A 24,942-nucleotide genomic window follows, 5' to 3' on the forward strand; every position below is an offset into this window, starting at 1 on the left:
ATTATTGATTTTAAAGGGAAACGTAGCTATGATTAAAGGAACTATAGTGTGCATATTTGAGTGATAGTTCTCCTAAGTGAGCGATTGCTGGAGCTGTCTAAAGAAAATATGGGCATCGCTGATTTTCATGCTTTCAAATACTGTTGTGTCTTGTAGGGGTTGTGAGTACTGTATTTGAGCTAGAGTGAATTCCTTTGCTTTATTTCTAGTTTAGGGGAAAATACTTCTCTAGCCTCTGTTTTGTGCTCCTAAGGCATTTTCAAGCTTAAAATGCCTGACCTTTTGACTTGAAAGTGGATGGTTTATATGTTCCTCTCCTGTTGCAAACTGCAAGCTGGGACACTCACTCACCTTGGAAGTTGGATATTCCGGCCTAAGGAGCTTTGTGGGTTTGCTGTTGCTGCTGCTGTTTTAGTTTTTAATTTCCAAATCCAGGCAATGGCTATGGATTGGATGTGCCTTTGGTTCGCCATTGAGGTGCTTGGCTGGCTAAGAGGCCCAGAGTGATAAGGACCCATAATTGCCAGGCAACTGTGGGGCACAGGGCACCACAGAGCTTCTGACTCAGTATTGGCTTTGATGGTTTGTCTCCTTTTCTGCAGTTAGGGCCATCAGAGGGACTTTGCTATAATCATGACATTGGAAAGTTACAAAGAGCCTTAAAGATAGTTCACCCCATCTTCCCACCCATTCTAGGAATTGTTTTTCTTAAAAACCTTATAGGGAAGTAGATGTGGCTCAAGTGACTGGGCTCCCATCTACCATATTGGAGGTCCCATGTTCATTTCCTGGGGCCTGCTGGTGAAGGCGAGCTGGCCTGCTTGGTAAGCTGGCCCACATGGAGAACTGCCTTGCGAGCTGGCACAACAAAAGAGGCAAAGAGGAGAGAGAATGAAAAACACAACAAACCAGGTAGCTGAGGTGGCTCAAGCGATTAAGTGCTTCTCTTCCACATCGGAGGTCCCAGGATTGGTTCCTGGTGCCTCCTAAAGAGAACACGAGAGAAGACAAGCAGACATAGAGAGCACACAGTGAATGGACACGGAAAGCAGGCAGCAAGCACAAAACAACAAGGGGGTGAGGATAAATAAAATAAACATTTAAAATAAAATAAAACAGTGGGAGCAGAGCAAACAATTTAAAAAACAACAACACAAAAAAGCCCTTTAGAAGCTCCTGTGTCCTCTGCATGTGCATTCCTAGAGCTGAGGGGCACCATAGCTGCCAAGGATGGCCAGTCCATATTTGGCCAGTTCCACCTGTTGGCTCATCCTGGTTCTGCCCTATTGAGAAGTTTTGCACCTAGAATTCATGGAGTGTTAGGGTTTATCCCCAGATGAGATTCAGTATGGGGCAGTAGGGGAAGAGTGTATAGCTTTCATTATTACTTAAGAGCTCCCTGAACCCTTTGCAAAAAAAAGTTAAAAATCACTGTTTTCGAGTGAGCAATGGTGTTATCTCTCTCTTCTACCCATGAATTTTCAAAGGTTTGGGGACAGGCCCTTGTTTGAATGGCTCCTGTCCCCTGCCTACCTCCACAATTCTGATACAGAGAGGAGCAAAGGGGAGAGTTTTCCTGAATGCTCACCTGTGAAATGACAGAGCACAGGCACTGCTGCTTGTGACCTTGGCCACCTGTCCTTTACTGCAGCTTCTGAAAATATTTGCTATCTAAGAGATTGTTTTGTTTGGAGAGAAATCTATGAAGGCCCCCGAAAATTACACAAATTACAGTGTTGAGAAGGTGAAGGAAATATCAGGAGCAGCTCTTTTTTAAAAAATAAACTTTTTATTGAGGTACAGATATATATGTACAGAAAAGAGCACAATCACAAGGTGGTACAGTCCATGCTATTCTGTTCTTCTAAAGTACGATAACGGGCAAAACTATCTATAGTGTTAGAAGTCAGGATCTTGGTTACTTTTAGGTGGGTAGTGCCTGGAAAGGAGGACTAGCAGTTTTCCTGGGGTGCTGGAAATGTTCTGATTCTTCACTGGGAATAATTATTTTTGACTCCACAGAATCCTAAATAGTATTTAGTATGCATCAAACTGAGAATAGAAAAATGCTGGGGGTTAAAATGGCTCAGACACTTAAGCCTTGCTTTTGTAGAACAGTTTGGGGATATCTTTGGTTTCTGTCTTCTCTGCATCCTCTCTCCCTTCTTCTGGTGAGGGTGTCCTGCTTTGTTTGGGGACATGCCCTTCCTACCCTCAGTCCACACTCATCAATGTGGATGGTCTGGCTCACCCTTTGGCTCTAGGAGCAGATACGTTACTCAGGGACTGGGTAAGTGATGGCTGCAGGATTCAAGCCAGGCAGTGAGTGTCCATCCCACGACACTGCCAGAACCACTAGGACAGAGGCATGTGCTATCTGCTGGAAGGATATCTGCCTGGGCTGCTTGTGGCCGTCTCTGCTACCATGTGCAGAGTGCCAGCTGGGAGTGAAGCCAGGACAAGATTCCTGGTGACAGTGTGTGGCTCCAGCTGGGTTGAGAGCTATCTACACTCCCCATGGGCTTTTCCTTTATTGTGACAATAAATATCCTTTTCTGCTTTTGTTCTTCAGGTTGGGTTTCTGTCCCTTGCCTTCAAGGGTACTGACTATTTGTAACAGATTCAATTATTGATCAGTCGGAGCCGGAGGATATAGCTGTCCTAAGTTGGCTCCTTCCCATGTAATGCCCAGTCTCCCTGAAAGCTTGGGTGGATGCAGTGATGCCTCCAGTTTGTGGGGAGGTAGGGGGGCCAGGGGGACGGAAGGGCTTTAGGAGTGGCCATGGGGATAGAGGGATGGATTGAAGGAGAAGCCGTGATGACATAGCCCACACACTCTTTGCCCAACCTGTTTATTTGGAGATTAACATGGAAAAGGGGACTCCTTGAGCTGTCACGGGGTCTCTGCTTTCTACCATTCTCCTGATAGTTTGGACCCTGATGCCTTTTTCCATGTATTAGATAGAAGTTTAACAGAGGAGAACACACAGCTTGATGGGAACTCACCACCCTGCTGAAGTTAACTGAGAAGGGCCCAATAATGAACTACCATTGTCCATTTTATGCATACTCTGTATTTTAAAATATCCCACATGGCAAAGTACAAAAAGGACTTCTAAGGCATCAGTTTTAGGAATTAAATGGCTAAGGTGGCCTAACTAGGTACAGGGGATTGCACTAAATCAAACAAATGAAAAAATGAAGGTGATTCCAGTAGTTTCTCATAATTTTGTTATATGGCTTTTCAGGTCTTCACTGGATGAAAAATATTCTTTAATAAAACATTTAATGATCTATGATAGCTTTGTAAGTAAACAGAAAAGAATGCCATTAAAATAATCAATAGGCTTTCTTGTTTATCTGCGTATCACAGCTAGTGTCTGCTGGAAATCCATACAGGACATGTACTATCAGCTAGGATTTCTAAGCTGGCAGGATATCTGCCTGGGCCACAGCATTGTAAGTGAGCCTGTTACAGGGCTTCGCTTTAAGTAGCTGTTCAATAAATACCTGTTGATTTGACCTAATTTGATACAGGTTTTAGCACTGAATCCCGCAAGTCTATCCCGAGCCATACAACATTTTTCCATTTAACATACCACCTTCTTTGACTCGTTTGGTCACTCTGATGTGAACAACTGCAATATAGCAAAGACCAGACTATTGCAAGATCCATAGGAAGAAAAGATTTTAGATCTTAAAATGGCATGTGAGGATTCTTCACATACTCTCACATTATTGAACAGGAGTTTAGCAATGACCTAAATAATTGCCTTATTTAATCGTCTGTGGAACTGAGACTCAGAGAGGAAGTGACTTGTTTAATTAGTGGCAGAGCCAAGGCCTCAACCCCAGGGTTACGGTGCTGCTTAACCCCGAGGTGTGCCCACCGCCACCTGAGGGCTAGGATGCTCGGCCATTCCCCGACCTTCAGGACAGCCTGCTTATTGCTCTGAGAGAGAGAGAGGCGCAGAGGAGAGTCCTGACTCTGCACGGCCCAGACCAATGTAAATCCTTTGTGTGTCTTCACCTTCTCTAATAGATGCCGGAGAGAGACAGGAATAGCTGCAGTTCATTCTGTAACTTCACTTTTAACCGTTGTTACAAGTCCCCCCTCCCATTTTGTGGCTTACAAGAGTGGCTAAAATAATGCAAATATGTCCCTTAGCGTTTCATTTCCCTTCTTTCCCTTCCTGCGGTAGGGTGGCTAGTAGGCAGCGATAGACAGAAGTAAAATGTGCCAATAACTTATAGTTGGATAAATATGCTTTTAAACTATACCACGACCACTAGTATTACAATTAGTGTATAATGAGGAGTTTTTGTAGACCAGGTACTCTGTTAAGTGCTTTGTATGGGTTATTTTGTTTAATTCTCTTACAACCCCCACGAGGCAGACATTACTATCAGCCCTGCTTGTCTAATGAGGAAACTGAGGCTCAGAAAGATTAAGTAACTTGCCTGGGGCTTACCTAGGACTACCTGACCCTAAGCACAAGCTCCAGTCATTGTGGAAGGTTGTAGCCAGTCAGACCTGAAGAACAGCAGTGAAAATTACATTTCTGGAATGTTGGAGAGATTGCAAGATATGAAATCCTTGATGTTATTTTAGATCACAGGTATTTTTCCCAGAATAATTTAGTTTCAGATAGCTGAGAAAATGATAGTCCACCTCATCACAGCTGGGGTCCTCAGCTGTATCCTCACATCTGCACAGTCTGATAACAGAAATTCTTTAAGTGAAAATCTTAATCCTCAGATGTGTATATTTGCTTGGTTGTGCTTTTTTAAAAACCTATTTTTAATTAATTAATTTTTTCATTTTTTTTCCCATTTTTTTATTATCATTTTTTTAAAGATACATAGATCACATAAAATGTGACATTAAAAAATATGAGGTAACCATATACCCGCTCCCCCCACCCCCCACTCCTCCCACATTGACAGCTTCTTTCATTAGTGTGGTACATTCATTGCATTTGATGAGTACATTTTGGAGCATTGCTACACAGCATGGATTATAGTTTATGTTGTAGTTTACACTCTCTGCCGGTCCATTCAGTGGGTTATGGCAGGATATATAATGTCCTGCATCTGTCCCTGCAATATCATTTAGGACAACTCCAAGTCCAGAAAGGTCCTACAGTCATGACAGATGGCTCAGGAGTTCGGTGCCTTGCCAGTGGGCCCTACTTTGGAATTTGTGCTCCTGAGTGTGATGGAGTTGGACTCAGATGTGACCTTTCTATGCATGCTTCTTCTGTCACTTTTACTGAACTTGTGGCTGGTGCTGGGGTTTGTATATGCTCAGGAGACTGGAATCTCCGGACTTCCCATGTGCCAACTGGGTCCTGAGCCTCAGCAGAGTTGCAGCTCCTACTCTCCGGTTCTTGGACTTACCCAGATCAGCTAATAGAGAGGTGAGAATGGTTAGCCACCACACCAGGGAACCGAGAGAGTCTATAACTGCAAGCAGGAGAATCCCATGCATCAGCCACGTGGGACCCAAGCCCCCTCTCGATTTAGAGGTGGAGTGGACATCACCATCTCAGGGTCCTCAGGATGGAGGAAGGAAATATGGATTAGAGTGGACTTACTGGTATTCAACTACAGAATTGTTGTGACTCTAGCAACAGAAGAGATTATATCATCGATGTGGAGAAAATGGCCATGGGAGTTGCTGAGGGCAGGGAGAGGGAAGAAGAGGTGTGATATGGGGGCATTTAATTTATTTTTAAAAGATACATAGATTACATAAAATGTTACATTAAAAAAATGTGGGGTATTCCCATATGCCCCACTCCCCACAACTCCCACTTTTTCCACATTAACAATTTCTTTCGTTAGTGTGGTACGTTCATTGCAATTGATGTACACATTTTGGAGCACTGCTACACAGCATGGATTATAGTGTACATTGTAGTTTACGCTCTCCCCCTCCTTCTGTAGGTTATGGCAGGATGTATAATGTCCTGCATCTGTCCCTGCAATGTCATTCAAAGGTTGTGCTTTGAATGTTGTTGGGGCCTGCGTGTGCGTGGAGAGAGCACTGCTGATTCTCGTGAAGGCAGCGGGCAGTTTCCTGGGGAGAGGGTGACACTAGAGCACCAGTTCTCTTTACAGTCTTGTTTTGCACTTTCTAAAAATATTCCTGACAAACAGCTAATGGGCATTTTGGCCACACAGCTTTAAACCACTGCTGCCATTTCAAATGGAATGCTTCTCTTTCAGGCCTGCTCATCTTGATTTATGTGATTGGAATAGAGTCAGCCGTTTCATAGAACTTCAGGACTGCCTGTTTACTGGAGGCTTTTTTAAAAAAAAAAGTTTATTTTTGCTTCTTTTAGCAAGTGTTGGATGTTTATTGCTACTCAAAAATGAAATGAAGTGAAGGCTTCATTGGGGAAGAACACATTGTAGTTTTTGCCTAAATATTCACTTCCGTTCTTTCCCTCCCTCAGGCAGCGTGTGGCTAGTGGGCAGTGATAATCAGAAGTAAAATGTGCCAATAATTTATAGTTGGATAAATACACAAGGGTAGGGGGTGCCATCTTGTCAGATGGGCCAGTTGTTTCTGAAGTTAAGAAAGACTAAGGAGAAAAGATGAAAAGAAAGAGAAAAAAAGACAGGAATTTAATGTAAATTGGTGCAACCTTTGGGAAAGCAAGTTGGCTATATGTACCAAGGACCTCCAAGTTCGTGTCCTGCCACCCAGGAATTCCTCTTCTAGAAATGTATCTTGAAGAACTAATTAGAAACAGAGACAATTTCGTATTCACCAGCATCACTTATGATAGTCAGAAAATGTGTCATAACCTAAAGGCCCAGGAAAAGAATTAGTAAAATAAAGGATGGCAATTTGTTGTAGTCTTATGCAGTTATTTAAAAGTCAGTCTTTGAAGAATTGTAATACTATGGTAAATGTTTACGATATGACAAGTGAAAGTTCATGCTAAAAAGCTAGATATATGGTATGATGTCAATGAAGTACAAAGTATTACACGCGTATGTGCATGCACACACATACACTTAGGAAAAAGATTCAAGAAATAATGCAAAATTGTAGTTGTTTCTGGTTGGTGAGATTATGGGTGGTTCTATTTTTTCCTCTGTTTCTCTGCTTTCCCCATTTTTTTTGCAATGAAAATGGATTCGTTTAAGAGTCAGGATGTTTTTTTAAAAAAATAGGCCCAACCTGAGAATTTTCTTAGGAGTCTTGTATATGGGCCTCCATAGCTCCTCTGTGAACTGGAACCCAGGACCTGCCAGGGCAGGGCAGGCCTCAGTTTTAGTCTGTTGTAGTAGACGAGGGCCTGGGCCCAAGTGAAATAAAGGAGAAAGCTGAACTTGGAGTCAGGTGCCAGGGCTCTCACCCAGCCTTCCCTCTCTTCCTAGCTGAGAGTCTTGGGAAAACTATCTGGCACTCCAAGCTCCTCACTTTTCTGGGTTCCTTTCATTGCCAAGTCCTCTGGGAGAAATGGATCCATCAGGTCTGTTCTAGGCAAAACTGTGCAGCAGACAAATGCCTGCATGCCTGCCTCCTTTTCGGTGTTCGTTCTGCCCCATGGAGCACCCTCATCTCCCCCCAAATGCCCTTTTCTTGCTTTCAGCTACTCTCTTCTTAGGAAAACTGCTCTCTGGAAGGGATCTGGTTCATTTCTTCAAACACATGTTTATTAACCTTAAGGTGCATTGCCAGGAAATACTTAATCCATGACCCAATTGTAGTTCCATCTGCATCAGGAAAGGAAACAATCTGTAAATCAAAGGGCAACTCTCTCTCCACCAAACCACCGAGTGGGGGTCTTTGGCCAGTGCGGTAGAGCTCAAGGGACCCCAGCTTTGCCCTTTGAGTCCAGGCCCTCTGCTTGTTACTAGGTGCGTTTATAGGAAAGTTGTTTAGCCTTAGATTCTTTATCTGCCCATCAGAAACAATAATACATTCTTCACAGGGTTATTGTGAAGGCAAAATGTAAGCAAAACGGTCCTTGGTGAAGCGTAGAGGCAGATGCTGCCTGCTGGAGGCACGTGGGCTGAAGCTCATTGCAAGTGGTTTTGTTGAGTTTGTAGAGTGGTTATTTTTAATTTTTTGAGATTGACTTTCTAGTCAATATTTTAAAATCAAGAGATTTGACATTTGAAAGTGTAGATTTTTAACTTCCCTGGGACCTGGTATTTCCACATATTCTCTGTGAGAGAGCCCAGTCATGTCTGTTCTCGTTGAAGGGGGCGTGGGCTACAGTGTCCCCCATGTCTCTCTGGCAGGAGAGGCTAGTGACACAAAACTGGGGTACTGAAGTCAGGGCTTCCTAGCTTGAGTCTCCGCTCTACCATTTTCTGGTTGTACAACTTCAGGCAAGCTGTTAAACTTGCAACACCTCAAGTAGCTGGGGCCTCTGTTTCGTTATCTGTAAAGCAGACTGTTCTTCTCTTTCAAGGTGTTAAGAATATGGTGATGCATGGAAAAAATACAACTAATCTAACTTAGAGACTATAGTTAACAATAATATATTTTGTAGTAAAGACAAAGAAGGTGCTGTATCAATGCTAAAGGTAAAAAAAATGAATATGGGATTTATTTTTATGAGATGTGAATATGATCAAGCATTTTAAAAAATATTCTCCATTAACAAGGAGACCCTTGATCATGCCATTTAACTAATCTGTACTCATTTATTCATCTTTTAGAGCGCTGGAGAAACAATTGAGCTTGTTTTTAGGACTAAATAAGATGAATGTGCCTGGACAGGATTTTTTAAAGAAAAGCTTCCATAATTTGTTAAGCTGCCTTTTGTCTGTTATTTTATTTTTGAAGTTGAAAACAAAACAGGATGTTTTAGTCTGCTAGACTGCTGAAGTAATATACCAGAAATAGGTTGACTTTTATAATGGGGATTTATTGGCTTACAAGTTTACAGTTTGAAGATTGAGAAAAATGTCCAAATCAAGACATCGGTAGGTGATGCTCTCTCCTCAAAGAGTGACTGCCAGCGATCCTGGCCTCCTCTGTCACGTGGGAAAAAACATGGCGTTGTCTGCCGGTCTCTCCCTTCTCTTCCTAGTTTCATTGCTTTCAGCTCCTGGCTTCTGTGGCTTTCTCTCTGTCTTTCTCCATATATATCCCATTTATAAAGGACTCCAGTAAGAGGATTAAGACCTTTCCTGGGCCATGTCTTAATTGAAAAAACCTAATCAAAATGCCCTTCATTGAAGTGACCTAATCAAAAGTTCCCACCCACAATAGGTTCCCACCCACAGGAATGGACCAGCTTTAAGAACATGATTTTCTGGGGTACATGCAGTCTCAAACTACCACACAGGATAATATCCGTACCTTCTCAGGGGATTGTGGCAACGACTAAGTAAGATAGTGCATGTAAAATACTTAGAACAGTAAGTTTTTTGATCAGAGTTACCTGCTTAGTCTCTGAAGGCATTTGACTTATCAAACTGCTTTTGGAAGATGTGAATCAAATAATAGTTATTGCTTCTTTCTATTTATCTATCTACCTATCTCTATCTATCTATCTTCTGTCTATTATCTAATCATTTTTCTAATGTACAATATTGGTGGATATGGATGAGAAAGTGAGCTTCTAAACAAATTTGGAAACTCTTCTAAATATTCTTTTAGGTTATCCAGTCAACCCTCCTCTTTGGAGGGTGTTACATGAATGATATTAGCATTCTTTTCCCCTTTGTCCATCTTGCTACAGTGATCTTAACCTCCTCTGAATTCCATTAGCATTGGGTTTACTTTTTTTTTTTTTTTGTATTTCTAATACATTTACTTTGACTTCTTTTCAGGAATACATGGAGAGACCGACAATTGGTTATGTTAGTTTACAAGTTCCCTTGTTCTCAGTACATTAAACGTATCTGTAAGAAGGGTTTGCTTAGCATCCCCAGGGGGGAAAAAGTGTTCACATTCTTTAGGTCTGACCCGTGGTAAGGAAACATTAGAGAAAATCTACTACTGACCATATGGAAGTTTTGAACGATATAAATTCAGACTCAGACCAGCTGAATCAAAAGTAAAATGTACATGTAAAAAATGAGTTAGATAATGGGAGGGAGGACAGAGAGAGAGCCGGGAGAATGGGGAGTCACGCTGAGGTGGGAGATGGTGGCATTCAAACTAGCATGTGGCGTTTCCTTTGTAGGGCAAGATGGTCAGATCGGGAGAAGCTGTGGTCACAGTCCGGACACTGGAAAGGTTTGATTCCAGTATGTTTTCGGAAATGTCTTGTTAGTTCATCAGACCGAGCAAACTTCCATGTGCATCCTTCCCATGTACATTTGTAGGGTTTTTCTCCTGTGTGTGTTCTTCTGTGTGCTTTCAAGTGGGAGCTTTTAGTGTAGACTTTGTTGCATCCGTCATAATCGCATCTGTGTATCCTCCGTTTCCTTTGGGTATCTGGAGATTCCACAGGTAAAGGTCTCTTCCCAGGCTGTACAATGACTGAAGGGTGATTCTCTTGCAACAATGCTTGCGGGGGGGACACTGAGTTCATTAAAGGGGGTGACATTTCTTCAGGATAATAATCTGTCCTCTGTGGTTCGATCCCAGGTTCTATTTTAATTTTTTTCTGTAATATAGGCTTCTCATACGATTCAATTACAGGTACTTGCATGCTACTATTTGAATTCTCCATCTCCTCCGACAAGGAGACCATGAGGGGCTGCTGGAGGTGACTGGTGTACATAAATGGGACGGGCTGCACCACGACGGGCTGGATGACCGGCAGTATCCCTGGGCTCCGTATGCCGTGCCGGGAGAGCGCGGCAGCCACCACCGGGGGCAGCGGCACGCCGAAGGGCTGCACCCCAGGTGGAGGGGGACAGTACTTCTTCATCGGGGGGCTGGAAGAGGGCATGCTCAGCCCCGGCGAGGCCCTCCGGTGCGATGACGGGAATTTCAGCGAGGAAGGGGAATTCCCAGCCGAAGGCGGTGAGCTCCTCTTGTTCACGGTGAGGTCCACCGGCTCCATCTGTATTCCGTGCGAAAGGCCTTCCGAAGTCTGGAAGAACTTGTCCGGTAACGGCGTGGGGTAAATGACTCCTTATTTGTTGGGCTTCACCGGCTCCATGTAATTAGATGGGTATGACACCGAGACTGGGTCCATGGCCTCTTGCTTAACAGGGACTGGGTCAAACATGAGCATTCTTTTTAGTTAAACCTTCTAAGGTGCTCTGGTGTTTGGTTTTAAGAACCGCGGTGCTGAGCGCAGCAGCCAAGAAATAAAGGCCCGGCTCCGGGCTCTTCCTTGAACCCCGCGAATGCAGTAATGTCAGCGTTCCACTCGGGGCGGCGGTGGCGGCCGCAGGGGACGGGAACGGGGACGGGCGCGCGTGCGACAGGCGCGGCACGGCTCGGCGGGCGCTCGCGCTGCGCTCGGGCTCGGGCCCCGACTCCGCGCGGCTCGTTCCTGGCTCCCCTCTGGCTCCTGGCACCAACTCCGGGCAGTCACATGACGCCGGCGCCGCTCGCTCTGCGAGCCTCCCGAGGCTGGCGGGGTAAGTAGAGGCTGCTGGGTTTACTTTTGTAGTTGATTATATTCTACTGCTAGTTGTTGCCTGCCTTTTCTCCTTAACTAGAGTGTAAAGTCTATCTTATTTTTCTATATTTGTATCCCACATGATGCCTAGCACATTGCAGGTAATCAATAAATTACTCATGGAATGAAGAGATGAAGTTATTCATAGAGGAAGGTAAATGGCTTTTTCAGAGAGACCCAGTGGCATCCAGGTTTTCCTGAGACAAATCTTTCATGGCAGAGACATTTACCTGTCCCTTCATCCATCCATCTGTCCAACCATCCTTCCATCCATCCATCCCCAACAACCACTTATAGAATGCCCATTTTCTGTCAGATCCTTAAGGATTCTGCATTCTGAGTGGCTGTTGGGTAAAGAGAATGAAACAAATATTTCTAGACTTGGCTAATTGACTTAGACAATATCAAATGTGTAGTTTTTCTATCCTAGTCCTTCAGATGCTTTCCTTTAATCGTGCCTGTATTAGTCAGCCAAAGGGGTGCTGGTGCAAAATACCAGAAATTGGTTGGTTTTTATAAAACGTATTTATTTGGGGTAGGAGCTTACAGATACCAGGCTATAAAGCATAAGTTACTTCCCTCACCAGAGTCTATTTGGAGCAAGATGGCTGATGACGTCTGTGAGGGTTCAGGCTTCCTGGGTTCCTGCGTTCCTAGGGTTTGGTTTTTTCTGGGTTCAAGGTTCCTTCCTTCCTGGTGCAGGCTTCTCTTTCCTCTGGGTGCCGACTTCCCGGGTCTTCAGCATCTAACTCTAACATCAGAAATCCCCAACTGTGTTCTTTGTCATGCCTTTTATCTGTGAGTCCCCACCCACCAAGGGATGGGGACTCAACACCCTAATCATAACTCAATCATGCTCAGGTACAGATCATATTACAAGCATACTCCAATATTTCTTTTTGGAATTCATCACTTATATCAAACTGCTACAGTGCCTCTTTTATAACCCTAAGCACCAGCAACTTCTGACAGATACGGTAATAGCATTATACATGATGGGTCTCAGAAGTCCCTGGAACCGACTTTGTCTGGAACTCTCTAAGGTAGTTTCTAAAAAGGTTAGAGGTTGATCTCTCCCCCGCCCCCCACAATTGAATTGTAAGGCATAGACCTTTTGAGGGCTACGGCTTGATTATTGGCTTCACCCTGCTTTGATGGATTTTCCATTTCTAAATCATGCTCATGTGCTAAAAATTGTATCAGTTTCTTGAGATTTGGGCAAAGTCATTAGTTTGGTTCCTTTCAGAACCAGAGCAGGACTTGCCTCACCCATGTTTACTGCCACTGACAAGAATAGGACCAAGACTGGGTCTGCCACATCCTTATTAGTCAAAAAATTTATGTCTCTCACAGCTGGTGTCCAAAAGAGGGTCTTAATTCACTTATTAAAAAAAAAAAGGGCTAGAGAATGACTTGCTTAAAGAGTGCCTTTTGCTATTGATATATTTAGAATGAGTCATCATCCTTTTTCTTTTGACATTTATTCTCTTCTCTGGATATCTTGATGCTAATTCTAAAAAAAAAAAATTTCCCCCTTTGTAGTTTGAACAGGAAAAAATCTCATTGTAAAAAGACTGTATTCTCTTTTTCCTTTTTGATGTATAATTACTGAGGCTAAGGATATATTTAAATTATTTCAGAGGGTTTTAATGAAATTATTAAAAGTTTAATGGTTCTTAAAAAATTCTCCTCCTGACAGGATAAAAGCTCCGTGTAGATGAAACCGTGTAGGTGGAGTGTGTGTTATTTCTGTTTTTAGCCCCCTTCTGGCCTGGGGTACTCTCAAGTCCCACACGGTGAGCCAAGTGCCTATGTGGGTGCCTGCGCAGCAAGTCAAGTGCCCATATGAGTGTCCACGTGGTGAGCCAGGGCCTGTTCAGCGAGCCAGTGCCCGTGTGGTGAGCCAGTGCCCGCACAAGTGAGTCACACAGCAAGATGATGATGCAACAAAAGACAGATGAAGGGGAGAGTCAAGGTGAAGCACAGCAGAGACCAGAAACTGAGGTGGCACAATTGACAGGGAACCTTTCTCCACATCAGGGGTCCCCAGGATGGAATCCTGGTGAATCCTAGAGGAGAAAGACGAGAAGACAAAAAGAGAAATAGATACAGAAGATCACACAGTGAATGGACACAGACAGCAAAAACAGCAGGGCAGGGCAGGGCAGGGGGAGGGGGAGGAGAAGAAAAAAAGAGACCAATAATCCCACCATCCAGATAAGCTCACTATTAATGCCTCTGTGTGTGTGTGTGTGTGACTCTGTGAGGAGAGAGAAAGAGAAAGGGAGGGAGGAAGGGGGATAGAGGGTGTGTAGAGAGCCTTTTCTCTGTTTTATTCTGTGCTTTATCCCAGCACCTAGAATCCTGTCGGATACACAGCAGGTGCTTGATAAATGCTCACTGGGAAAAAATAACTGGATCCAAGCATACCTTGCAAGTGTCCCTCCTTCAGCAGGCTCTGGTATACCACGGGGAGAGACACCCTTTCCCAGTTCTCACTAAACCGGTGGTCAAAACCTCCTTTACTCACCTGTTTACTGTACACACTTTTCTCTCGCCTTTTCCACATTAACACATTTATTAGAATCTTGCCTGCCCCTGGAATAGCTTTAGCCTTTTAGCCTTCCTGTTTTCATATCTTCCTCTCTTTGGAGGTGAGTTCTTTATAAGGTCATATTTCTCCTGTTTCAAGTTATCCTCATGTCCTTATGTCCTCTCTTATGAAAATGTTCAGTGTTCATTTTTCTTTTTTTTTAAATCATTTTCTTTTGCAATAAGTTATAACCCATGTAAAAGAAGTTTTTTCCTAATATCGAGAAATGAACTATCTGTTCTAGGAAGCAGCATGTTGAATTCCAGTAGATTTGTCTGAATTGTGCCTTTTAGCCTATCCAGAATCTGAGGGAAGAAAGAAAGAGAGAAAAACAACTAGTGAAACTTGATCCAGAAAGCCGAGTGGAGGGCCTAGCATTACGGCAAGCCACTGCATACATTGTTCCTTACAGCAACATGAGCAACCAAATTAGGGCTCTAAATAGAACCATGGGGCTCTAGCTGGCTTGATCTGCTTGGAAGTCAGAGACTGTTGGTTGGATTCTGTGCATCTGGGCCGGAACCACTGCCAATTCCCAAAGAAATCAGAGAATAGTCTTGGCTTTGGCCAAGACAAGGCCTAGGTACAGCCAGGACAGGGCTTTTGTAGCATTTGTTTTGATGGCCTCTGGAAGTTGAAGCCCTCTTGAATGGCTTCTTGAACAGATGAGGTATAGACCAGTGTGGGCAAATCATTGACAACTTATCCATCAACTCATTTTTATAATGGTTGTCTGGAGAATTGTTTTGAGAAGATTGTATAGCTTTGTCAGGGATCAACAGGAAAGAAAGCTGCGATCCATTAGCAATGTCTGTCATGGGTATGAGAGTGGGAAATGGACTTGTATGCCAGCTGTTTGTCATCCTTGGTGTAAACAAGAGCCAGTACTCAAAACTGGTATTTTAAATTATTGCCGCTGCACAGATATGTTGGAAAGGGCCCTGTGACTAAGGTGACCATATTAATTTTCATCCAATTAGGATACTTTTGAGAGTGAATAAGAGTACTACTAATTACCCCAGGACAACAGGAGTAAACAGGGACCATCCCAGGAAAATTGGACCTATGATACATTGTTTACTGCAAATAACCCTCACATGGGAAGGTGTTCTCCTCCTGCACATCCTCACTGAGAGTTTTAGGAGCTGCTTGAGCAAGATTTCACTTTCCAATGTGCATCTCAAGCACCCTGACTAGTCTGCCTCCTCTGCTGCTTCACACACTTGTGCAAAGGGGTTCACAGTGACAGCTGATGGCCTGGTGGCTTTTCTGCCAATGCTGGCCAGCTTCCAGGGCATGCTCACTGCTGGCTTCTACTCCTCTTGGTGGCAGAACCACCGAATCTTTCTACTAGTTCTGTTTTCCCAAGTGCCAGGGTTGTCTTCTCGCTCCCTGTGATGTGCAACCTGACCTCAGATAGCTGCTTTCCAGAAACCCTGCCCTCTAAGCCTGCACTTGGATCCTGCTGGCCGTCCTGCCCACCATGGGCAGAGTGCTCCCACGGCCTGCTGGCCAGGAATGTATGACTGTAGAAGACGCTTTCCTGAGCAGAGGGAGTTGGAATTCCCTTGGTCTGTTGTTATTTTTTCCTTTGTTAAATCTCCAGATCCTCTTTCATGCCCCGGAGGCCCCCACTTTTTAGGTTAAAATGAACAAGCTCAGGCTGGCAGGAGGTGGGGGACCGAAGTCACAAATTAAAGATGATGGAGTGGGTAGTTGCCTTTCTATGGAAGAGATTCCTTCTGTAAATTTCCAGGTGGCTACATTCCTGGTAAACTTTTTGGCCTTGCTCAGACAAGCCAAGTGGGAGTGCTAGTCCCATTTGCTGATCAAAGTATTTTATCAGACAGATTATGTCCTTGGCCTGCCACACAATGTATTGTTGTTGGTTTTTGTTTGTTTGTTTGTTTTTTTGAGGTACTGGGGCTGGGGATTGAACCTAGGACCTCATACCCAGGAAGCCAGTACTCAACCACTGAGCCACATCAGTGTCCCTGAGTTGGCCCCATCATTTTTTTTGTTTTTTAAAGATTTATTTATTTATTCCCTCCCTCTGCCCCCAGTTGCCTGCTCTCTGTGTCCATTTGCTGTGTGTTCTTCTGTGTCTGCTTGTCTTCTCTTTAGGCGGTTCCAGGAACTGATCCTGGGTCCGTCCAGAGTGGGAGAGAGGTTATCGTTCTCTTGCGCCACCTCAGCCCCCTGGTCTGCTGTGTCTCTTATTGTCGCTCCTCTTTGTCTTTTTTTGTTGCATCATCTTGCTGTGCTCGCACTCCTGCACGGGCCAGCACTCCCACGTGGGGCAGCACTCCAATGTGGGATAGCACTTGGCATGGGTCAGCACTCCCCGTGGGCCAGCTCTCCACTGGGACCAGTTTGCCATGTGGGCCAGCTTGCCTTCACCAGGAGGCCCTGGGTATCGAACCCTGCACCTCCTATATGGCAGATGGGAGCCCAATTGCTTGAGCCACATCTGCTTTCCCCCATCATTTGTTTTGCTTGTTGTCTGCTTTTTCAGAAGGCACCGGGAACCAAACCTGAGTTCTCCCATGTGGGAGGTGGGCACTCAACTGCTTGAGCCACGTCCACTCCCCATGTTCATTTCCTTTATGTCTATTTGCCGATATGAGATAAGAATGTTCCAGTCAGAAGGCTTAGATTCTTGACCTGACATTCTCCCCCGTTATCCGTTTAACTATGGGCACATCACTTCCCCTTTCTGTACCCCAGAAATTAAGGGCTCACCCTAATGGCTGGGTGGACCAGATCAGTGGCCATCAAACTATGGTAGACACAATTCGTAAAAACATACCACATAACCCCCCCCGTACAGAACCGACTCTGCTCTGGCGGAAGATGACTTTGGGCCCAGGTTTAGCGGGGCCTGTGGGCCTTCCCTGCCTCCCATCCTGCGGCTCCTCTCCCCAGGGTGTCGGTGGCCCCCCCGACTCTGCCGAATCAGTGACGCATTTCTCCTCCCGCTGGCCTTCTTGGCCATTTTCTGCACAGGCCATCCCCTGCTGGTAGGAGCTCCTGGCAGGGGGCGGGTGGGAAAATTAAAAGGAGATGAAATTTAAATCTCTTGAGTCTGCTGCTTGTCAGCAGCTCTGAACATGCCTGGTTGGGGCAGAGGTTGAAACCAGAGACTCGGAGGAGGTTTCAGGTTCTCTGTGCCTTGCCTGGGGGGGTGGGGCTCGCTGCCCCCAAGGTGCTGGGGGCCTCTGCTGCTTCTACCTGCCTCTCACTCTGCTCTTGGGAGGCAGTGGGGTGGCTCCCAGACGGGGATAGCACTTGACTAACCCCTTACTGAGTGCCAGGGCCTTGTCAGCACTTATTAAAATGAGGAGCAGCCCTAAGCAAGCAAGCAAGAAGAAAGTGACTTTGTTGACGCCAGTGCTTTTAATTCACTTTTTAACATCCCTATGGGGTAAGGCTTATTGTTTCCAAGTCGTTTCCTTGCTTATCAGTCTTCCAGTGGGGGCTCAAAGTGCCTGGAGCGGCAGGAATGAGGTTTCATCTGTGCTTCTCTTGGCCTAGATAAGTGACTGCTGGTTGTTGTTTTTCCAGGAATAGGATAGGTAGGTTGAATGAGGAATGAAGTTGAGAGGGTGTCACAACCCAACTCCTGAAGGGCACGAGTTGGTGTGGCCATGAGACCAAAGAACGCACCTGGCATTTGGTCAGGCGTAAGCTTTGTTGGGACTTAGGGGCAGGAGAGAATCTCTGAAGGTGGCAGATCAGAGAATGAAGTTAGCGGGCCACAGAGAGATGAGGCAATGAGGGGGGATCTCTAAGAGGTTTCAGAACAGGGACATGGTGTCGGGCCTGAGAACAGTTTCTGCTAGGGTCACGTGACACAACACAAGGGGAGGGGTGATGATTTCACTAAGCTGGTAGGAAGGACGTTTACCAAGGACGTTTACTGCTTTGGGAAGGTCATGGTTTATGATACCATCTATACCTTCTCTGCCCTCTGGGGAGGGCTGCTCATCTTTAACTTACATCTACCTTGCGCAGGCGGCTCTGTGCTGAGGCCTTGGGATGGGGGACCCTGGGTCCCCACAGAGGGGTGAAGGAGTCAGCTTGACAGTAAATCTGGGGCCAACATCTGTTTTCCTCACGCCTCAGCAGATTCGAGACAGAAGAAGAATCAAAACTGCAAGACCAGTTCTGGTGCCGGGGCCCCAGTTGATGCTCCGTCAAATAACAGGGTCCACAAGTGGCTCGCACCACTGCTTGGTAACACCGGCCCGATGCCCCGTTCTGTGGCATCACCTGGGAGGCGGTTTGGGGGTTCTGGTTGCGTGAGCTCTCTGCGCGGGAGGCCCCTGCGTATCACTCAGATGTCACTGCATCATTAAGAGGCCGCCTCTGCCTTGGCAGAAGCTGGGCAGGGGGAGGAGGTGGGAACAGAACCCAGCAGCTCTGCCGCCCAGCACCTACCTTTCCAAATTTATCTGTTTTGGGGGGAGGGTTGCTCGCTGTTCCCTGCACACCCGGGGGCTCCTCTGTCTTTGCAAACGCTCCCCTGTTGTTGTTTTTCCTGAGCGGATATGTCTTGATCTCCTTCTTCGCTTGTCAAAATGCCACCTCTGCCTTGAACCCCATTCCCAATAGGAGTTCATCCACTCAGTTTGCCTTGATAGCCCGGCCAGATGCGGTTTCTGTTTCCTCTGAACCCCAAAGTGGCCTTTCTTGTGACATCATTGTCTCCAGTGTCTTTCCCAGTCTTTTGAACTGGAATCCCCAGTGAAGGAATAGACCTTAATGCCCCTCATTCTCTCCTCCAAGGCCCAGTGCCGTCTCGTGAACCCAGCAGGCATCAATAGATATATGAATTGAATTGACTTCCCATATGACTGATATCTTCAGCAGCTTTGGGAAACTTGTCCCAGAAAGGAGATTTGGACCAGGAATCAAAAAGCCAAATGTCTAAGATGTGTCAGGAGGGTAACATAAAAAAAGTGGGTCAAGTTTAAGAAAATGCTTGATAAAGACACTTTATAAGAAACGTTTCATTTTGTCTGTAACCCTTTAGAAAGCAAAAGCGCAGTGCAAGCAGGAGGTTAAGAGACAATGGACCCAGGGTGTCTGTGTCGGGAGGCGATAGAACATGGTGGAGACTGGGGAACAAGAGCGCCTGTGCCCATCCCTCCATCCTTAGTTGACAGCCAAGCATCAGCTCCAGATAGTCATTGCCACAGTGTCCAGACTTTGTCAGAAAATCCTGACTTCCAGGTGTTAGCAAGTGATCCCTTTCTTTTTTTTCTTTCCAGCCAGCACTATGAGAGGGCCTGGCTACCAGTTTGGACCTCTGACTTACTTGAAGGTGTTAGCTTTCTGCCCCTGAGGGAAATAAGCACAATTATTTTGAAATCTCCAGGAGATGCAACTGCTTTTCCATCAAAAGAGGTTGCTTGGATCTTGTTTTTATTCCCTAGCGTTTGTTTCCCATTGTCCCACTTCCGTCCTAGTGAGAACCCCAGGGTTACTATTAATTTGTGCCCGAGTCCCAGCTTCATGTGGCATGAGTGCTTCTGTAGCTTGCCTTGAACTCTGCATAACGGGCTTTTTAATTTTTCCCCAGGAGTGGTTTAAATGGAGGCTGCAGTCTTCTGTAAAGTATAATTGGTTTTAAATTGTAGGTTTAATAATAATGATGTTGAGCTTAATGTAGTGCCTTTCAACCTCTGTTTGCAGCCCTTGGCAACCAGTTTCTTGTCGATCCTCATACTCCCCTTTCAGAGGGGACAGCTTTCAGGGCCTGAATCCTCCCACCCCATCCTAATATGGGACAAGGCGGTAGAATGCCTTCCAGTGGCCATGGGCTGCTGGAGGAGGGGAGGCCCGGGGCATTCCTTATTCCCTGGGCTTGAGGACCCAAGGCTGGAATTTCAAAGCTCTCAGTTGTCTTTTGTCGCTGTCTCTTCACCTTTGGGTGGCCCCATACCTCATTAGGAATTTTGTTAGGAAATAAGCAGAGGAACTCCACCTTCTGTCTTTTCTAGAACTCTAGAACTCTAGAGTTCTACCGTTTGTCTTCTATGTGAAAAGTTAAATTGGGAGGGTATATTAATTTAATTGGCTATCATCAGGCTCCTGGGTTTTATTTTTTAGTTTAAGTAAACTTTTTTTTTTTTTTCATTGTCTCTTAATATGGTTGAGAGAGCATGCCTTTAAAAAATTAAACCTTGTTCTCTGGTCTCTCCATGTGAAAAGAGCTCAGGCTCAGAAGTCAGAAAACCTGGACTCTGATTATGGCTCCTTCTGGAATGATCTGTATAAACTTAAATGAGATATTCACCTCTCCTTGGCCTCATTTTCTCATTGGATGGACCAGTGGGTTAAATTGCATGGCCACGGACGTCCCTTGCAATGCTCTTATCAGATGAGTTAAATGCTTCTGCGAAACGATCCCAAACTCTTTTCTGAACAACATTTGGCGTGTTGCAAATGTCCATAAAAATACCAATCTACATATGTTATACACAGACTAACTGAGGCTTGGACAAGTGAGGGCTTGTTCAGCAAAAGCTCAGCATTCATGTTATAAAAAGCACCAAGAAGGATGTTGATGCTGTGTGATGTGGGGCATCCTGCTTGAAAATTACAGGCAGCCACAGTCAATGATAGGGTAAGGGCCGTCCACACTCGACCGATGGCCGCCCTTTGTAGATTTCCCAGGATACACCCTCTCCACAAACCACAGATGCTCCAAGCTTGTGGTCTCCTTTACCATCAATGTCAAGCAGCTCCACATTTGTGCCTTTGCTCACTCTTTCTGGATGTGCTTTGTTTTTGTGGTAGATGTGAACATATCATAATGTGGTAAGGATGGGTGGGGGCAAAAACAGAAATGTTGAGCCTGGACATGTTTCTTGGGCTGGGTTGGCCGTTTGACCAGTATTAAGGAGGAAACAGTGCTTCTAGAGTTTGAAGGTAGCACAGATAGATTCCCCTCTTGTGCAAATGTCACCTACAACAAAACTGGTTGGCAGTTGTATTCTGCTTCTTTTTCTCCTCTTACAAGCACGTTTTGCTCCCAAGTCCCTGCATTGGTAGATTTTATCTGTATCTGTAACACTTTAAATGTTTTCTTTTAATTTTAGGTTGTACATTGTTTTGTTTTCTTCTTCTTTTTTTTTTTTTTTGCAGTGGAAAGTAAGCACCAGAAGTGAATAGGTTTTCTTCTCTCAAAGCAAGCTTGCTTCAAAAGGACTGAGCCCAGCATAACTGACAGATTCATTGGGAAGGGAAAATATGACCTCCCTTTCCAGAAATGATTTGTGGTTCTCTCTGTGAAATGGAATAACAGCTTCTAAATGGCAGCGATTAGCAGCTGATGAAGATCAGCTGGTCTAGCTGTGCAGCGAGTGCAAGGAAGAGAGGAGGAGGATGGGAAGAGCAGTCCGGAATAAAAGGCTGTATGTTTACTGCTGTAAAGGGTGAGAAGTGACCATGGACAACTGCCTGTGCTGGCTCCAATTCTGAGAATTAGGGTCAACATCTTGGGGTCTAGGTTTTATCTGTAGAAGACTGTTGTCTTCAGATTTCTTAGGGAGACTTGAATATTCAATAACTGGCTGCTCCTGTGTCAATGGCTGTCATTTGGACTTTGAGAAGAGCCCAAGGCCTAGAGGAATAGAACACAGAATAGGTTATAAGTTCTGATGGGGAAAAGTAAGGACAATGCTGAAAGAGGGTAAATTCGAAGAAAGCCTTCAGGAGGGGCAGCTAGACCCATCCAGGAGTGTGTCTGTGTGTGCCTGTGGGCAGCACATAATCATATGCTGACACGTGAGATAAGAGACACTTGAGAATGAGGGGCCAGGAGCAAAGATGGAGTTGAGAAAATTTCAGAATTTTTCTAAAGGCCAATTTTACACTCTGAGAAAGCCAAAAGCTGTTGGCTACCAGAGGGTTTGGACCAATTCTGATCTGTTCTTCACTAGATCCCCAGCACCTACCAACAAATATTATCCAGTCATATTTGGTGTATAATTAAATGAAAAGCAACAACAGGGAAGCTTGGAAGGATCTCTGACCAGTGTTGTCTGGCTGTTCCCTTGGGACCCACTTGGATTCTGGCCATGGTGGCCACAGTGGCTGGGTCAGCCTGGGGACGCTCTAGTGCTCTGTGGCAAGTATAGATCTCCTCTGCATACTGGAAGCAGAAAAGAATGTATTGGAAGAATGTTGGGCACCTCGTGGAGTTGACGGAGGGGGTGAAGAAGAGGAAGCAGGAGGCCAGGAAAGGTGGCCTGACTGCAGGACCACAACCAGTGTCACTGGCAGGAATGGTCTGGTGGATGATGCGCTGACTCAGCACCCATGGCTGCGGCCGGGCTTCGCTGCCTCTGGACATTGTCCTGCCACGTCTGGCCTCTTAGTGCTGCCCCCGCTGCAGAGATTCCTTCTGAATTCCTTCTCATCTGTGTATCCTTCACCTGGGATCCACAGTCCAGGGTGAGAGCACCCATGCCCTTACCTGGTCCACAGCCTGTGTCCCACTGTCCTTTCCTCTGGCCCTGCCTTACCCAACAGGGCCTGGGTTAGCCCCTCCTTCCTAGTTGGAGCAGATTCTGGGCCATGCTGGGCAACCAAGCAAATGCCAAAATATCTGCATTGGGAGACCCCTCAGTGTGATGAGTATGCCAGTTAAGTAAGCAACTGAGAAGACAGAAACAAAATAAAATTGCCATCCTACATCATTTAGAGTTTATGTGTCTAATCAGCATCAACAAGGGTCCGTAGCAGGGAGTATATTAAGAATTTTCGTGGAGGTGCTGAGGGGCTGTTACAGCTGGTGTTACTCCTGGGTGGCCTGGCACGGCCTTAAGGAAAAGTCTCAGTGCAAGAGAACGGTCCAGGTGCTTTTGCTGTCAGTTCAACCCGAGCCAGTGTCCCGGATCCAGGCTCCCACTGGCCGCCTGCGAGGTCGGCGCGCTTTCCCCTCCCTTCCCGTGGAGCCTCTGGTTGCACGGGTGTCAGCAGGAGTAGTCAGCCCAGCCTTGTCAAGTGCCCTGGCTTCTGGGGTGAATTGACTCTTGTTTTTATTGCACCATTAATTCCAGCTCCCACTTGTCTCCCTAATTCGTTCCACATGTCTCGTCCCTTCTGCCCACCACAGTCGCTGGCCAGGCCCAGGGGCTGATCTGCTCTGTAATTCTCATCGGAAGGCCTGCTGGCAGCTGCACCCGGGGACGTTCTGAGTTCTCAGGTGCCTCTCTCAGAAATTGCCTCATCCTGTTCTGGACTCTAGACTTTTTGAAGGCCTGGGCCTAGACGGGTTTGCATTTCATACCTGTTTTGAGCCTGACACCTAGTAGGGGCCCAGCAGATGTTTGTCAGATCAATGAAGGCTTCCAAGCCCGGGGGCAGGCCACCTACTCAAGTCACTCCCAGCCACTGGGAAGAGCCGCTGCGGGGCCCAGAATGAAGAAGCTGCCGTGGACACTGGTGGAGCCCGGAGATGGGCCGTGGAGGAGGAGGGCCAGGCTGGGGTGTACGTCCCAGCTTGGCTCCTGGGCTGGGGTGGTCTAAAGAGGGAGCAAGCCATGGTGGAAGGGTCTTGGCACCAGGGGGATTTTACCTTCCTTGCCCTTAGGCCCTAGACAGGCCTGCCTCCTACAAGCCCATAATCATGAGTTTACTAGTAGGAAGGGACCCTAGAAATCCTCTAAAATGAGTTTTCCAAAATGTGTTCCTTAGAAGATGCTTCATTCATCCCTCCTTCCCTCCCTCCCTTATTTCCTCTTTCCCACCCTCCTTTTTTCCCTCCCTCCCTTCCCTCCACACCCCTCCCCCTTCATTTATAACTCAGGCCCCGTATCTGGCATCAGAGTGACAAAGCTTATTTCAGCGAACATGTTCTCATCAAGTGGCTCTCCAACTTTGGTGAGAATAAAATTCTGGAGGGCTGTACATTTCCTGAGATCATCCCAGAGATTTCGTTGTCATCAGTCTAGAGATGAATGAGGTGCTGGAGAGAGGGGTGGGGGCTGCAGACAGGGGTCACTGCTGCCCAGGCAGGCAGGGCCCGAGGGCAGTTCTGCCCCTCCGTTCCCTTGAGAACACTGGGACAGAAAGATCATTAAAAGCCGAGAAGGAAGTCATTCTTCACGCTACCCCAAGTCAGCAGCTACGTGTGTCCTTGTCAGGTGATTGATGCTTGGAGTCTCATCCTGCGTGGACTCGCTTTCTTTCATTCTCTTGTTCTGTCTCTTGGTCTCCCTCTGTGTTACAGGAACCCATACAGCATTCTCAGAAAGGGAAGTGAGTTCATAGCGGTAGGAACCCTTGTGCAATGCCACCTCCTTGATTCTAAAACACTGTCAAAGTGTATACAGAATTTCATGTTTGTGTTTTTCCACTGAAGAAATCCATAGCCCCCAAAATGTTAGGAAGCACAGATAGAGCATGACAGGATGAAAACGGAACAAGAGAAAATTCTCTTACTCCGCTTTGAGCTTGGCATCAAGGAGGCTGGCCCAACAGGCAGCCCAGGGGCGCAGCTCACCCACTGCCCAGCAGCCCTCAGTTCTCGTCCTCTGAATCTCCCCCCAGAGGAACGGGAGGAGAGGGACCCAGGTGGGCAAATGTGTCCATTTCAGAATCCACCCGTTTCCTCCCAAGGTATGCATGCCCGTGTCTCTGCCTTTAAAGCACATGGAAGAATAATAGACTGTCAGAAAGACTTTCCAGAAGAACCTCCCCACCTCTGCCTCCCTACGCGTTCCCTCATTACAGCATGTTCCTGGTCCTGCTTGACTGCTTTTCCCACTCCTCCTCCAC

General features: G+C 46.0%; 1 protein-coding gene and 1 pseudogene across 1 annotated transcript in view; one reads left to right on the top strand and one right to left on the bottom strand.

The window, feature by feature from the left end:
- PDZD2 (PDZ domain containing 2) overlaps nt 1-24,942 on the top strand; it is a 432,190-nt gene that overhangs the window by 75,865 nt on the left and 331,383 nt on the right. The window lies entirely within an intron of this gene.
- On the bottom strand, nt 10,046-11,272 carry LOC105747448 (Krueppel-like factor 3 pseudogene; annotated as a pseudogene).

The sequence above is a fragment of the Dasypus novemcinctus genome, chromosome 2 (assembly GCF_030445035.2).
Source record: "Dasypus novemcinctus isolate mDasNov1 chromosome 2, mDasNov1.1.hap2, whole genome shotgun sequence".
NCBI classification, from domain to species: Eukaryota; Metazoa; Chordata; class Mammalia; order Cingulata; family Dasypodidae; genus Dasypus; species Dasypus novemcinctus.